Consider the following 2,513-nt stretch of genomic DNA (forward strand, 5'->3'; position numbering starts at 1 on the left):
CCGAGTCCGGGGTGCAGGATGCCCGACCCCCGGGCAACCCTCCATCCCCCCTAGAATCGCCGGGGTGACCTCTGCTGTGACCTGTGTCCCAGTTCAACAATCATCTAACCTCCCTTAACAAAAAAAAAAGTTTCCTCGTCACCAAAAATACCAGCCTTGTCCCACTTTAGCCCTTGAGGCCACAAAGGCAGGAATAGCTACAGTATTTAAGCAACTGTAACCAAGTTAGTAGCAAGGCAGGGGAATTCTTCAGTAAAATTCCTTCCTCTTACAAAATCCAGCTCAGCCTGTACGATCAATCTAATTATTACCAAATATAGGTGAATGCAGAAACTAGGATTTGCGTGTTCAAGGGCAAAGAAGCCCAAACACGCCCTCCAGTCATGCGGGTGGGTGGGGGCCCAGAGAAGGCACGTCACTTTCCTTCCTTCCACCCCCGTTTCTGAACAGTTCTGTAGTTGAACTTGTGTCCGAACGCCCGCAGACTTTTTCTGTTGCTTTCTAACCCTGATGAAGCCGTGGTACACATTGTCCAGTGAGCCACCTCATGTTTAAAGACGTGCAGCCCGCTAAGAAAAGTTAAGTCAATAATAAAGTAAAAGTTCCATCGTAGTGGACTAGAGACTCTCAAAAGACCTTAAGGGTGATTAAATTAATAGCTCCAGCAATAAAACTTATTTCCCTTTTTCTTCCCTCCTCTATTATCCAGCATCCCTCTTGGGCAGGCTAGAGGGGAAAGGAGGGAAGATTGTGAGCAAACTGATGATACAATGTATTCCTTCAGTCTGTGCTGATCCATCCACCTCTGCGTCTCTCTTAAGGGCAGAAACCTAGTGTCAGGTCACTGCAGGTACAGTGTTAAAAATTGACAGTTGTGGCTCAAGGAGTAGGGCACCAGCCCCATATACCGGAGGTGGTGGGTTCAAACCCAGCCCTGACCAAAAACTGTAAAAATTAATAAATAAAATAAAGGAACATATCTAAAAACTGACACCTAGGGCAGGATAACCTTTTTTTTTTTTTTTGAGACAGAGCCTCAAGCTATCCCCCTGGGTAGAGTGCCATGGCATCACAGCTCACAAAAACCTCCAACTCCTGGGCTCAAGCAAGTCTCCTGCCTCAGCCTCCCAAGTAGCTGGGACTACAGGCGCCCGCCACAACGCCAGGCCATTTTTTGGTTGCAGCCGTCATTGTTGTTTGGCGGGCCCAGGCTGGGGATCCGAACCTGCCACCTTAGGTGTATATGGCTGGCGCCTTAGCCGCTTGAGCCACAGGCGCCGAGCCAGGATAACCTTTAATAAGGAAAACATATGTTTCTTTTCTTTGATCAAAGGATATTTCCTAGTGCTCTGATTCCCTTTCTGACTATAAATAATGGCCAGGACAAGGAAGCGACTGAGGGGTCATCCCAAAATTGTCTTGGAAGTATTCCCTGGTGGGTGTTCCAAATTGCCAACATAATTAACACTAATTGACTGACTTACTGGCAAATATGGATAAGGATGAAATGGCCTCAGCTTCTTGTGCTGGTTAAGCCCTTTCTTCAGTTTAGCTCATGCCATCCCCAATAAATGATGGAGTGTGGCCAGCGTCTCTTATCACTTCATGACCCTTACCTGCCTCTAGTAAGGACCTTAACTCTGCTGCTGCACCCCAGGGCTCCACTTTCATCATCACACTGGGTCTCAACAGAAACTTTAGCTAGGTGGTAAAGCAGAGAAAAAAATCTGTCACTCTGGATACTGCAGGACCAAGTCTGAAACCATTCTGACTAATGATGAAGTGTCCTCCATTCATGAAGATAACCTGGACATCAAGTACCGCAACTTTTTCCACTTTCTGGAGGGTATCAAAAACAAAGACCCCTCTGGGGAGGATCTAGAAAATGGAGCATTGTGGCAGGGCATGGTGACTCAGGTCTGTAATTCCGACACTTAAGAAGGCTAGAGCTGGGTGGCGCCTGTGGCTCAAGGAGTAGGGCACTGGCCCCATATGCCAGAGGTGGGTTCAAACCTGGCCTGGGCCAAAAACTGCAACAACAACAACAACAAAAGAAGGCTAGAGGATCACTTGAGGCCAGGAGTTGGAGACCAGCCTGGGCAACAGAATGAGACCCATCTCCACAAAAACTCCTAAAAATTAGCTGGATATAGTGGTGGTGCTGTGTGCCTATAATCCTAACTACTCGTGAAGCTGAGCCAGGAAGATTGGGCTCAGGGGTTGAGGTTGCAGCGAGCTATGATTATACCACTGCATTCCAGCCTGAGCAACAGAGGAGAACCTGCCTCAAAAACAGAAAAAGAAAACGGAAAGAAGAAAAGAAAATGTAGCATTGCTCTAATTTCCAAAGAGAAGAAGAAGATTGCTCTTATCCCTTAATAATGACCAGATGTGTGCTGTGTGTTATGTCATTTATGCCCCCCTGCCTATATGGACTGAGGATAGTGGGTGGGGTGTCCTATAGAGACTTGGTAAAAACTTGCTGGAGATCTCCCTAAAGAGCCCTCTTTGGT

Source organism: Otolemur garnettii, unplaced genomic scaffold, assembly GCF_000181295.1.
Source record: "Otolemur garnettii isolate 467f Iridium unplaced genomic scaffold, OtoGar3 scaffold00086, whole genome shotgun sequence".
Taxonomy (NCBI): domain Eukaryota; kingdom Metazoa; phylum Chordata; class Mammalia; order Primates; family Galagidae; genus Otolemur; species Otolemur garnettii.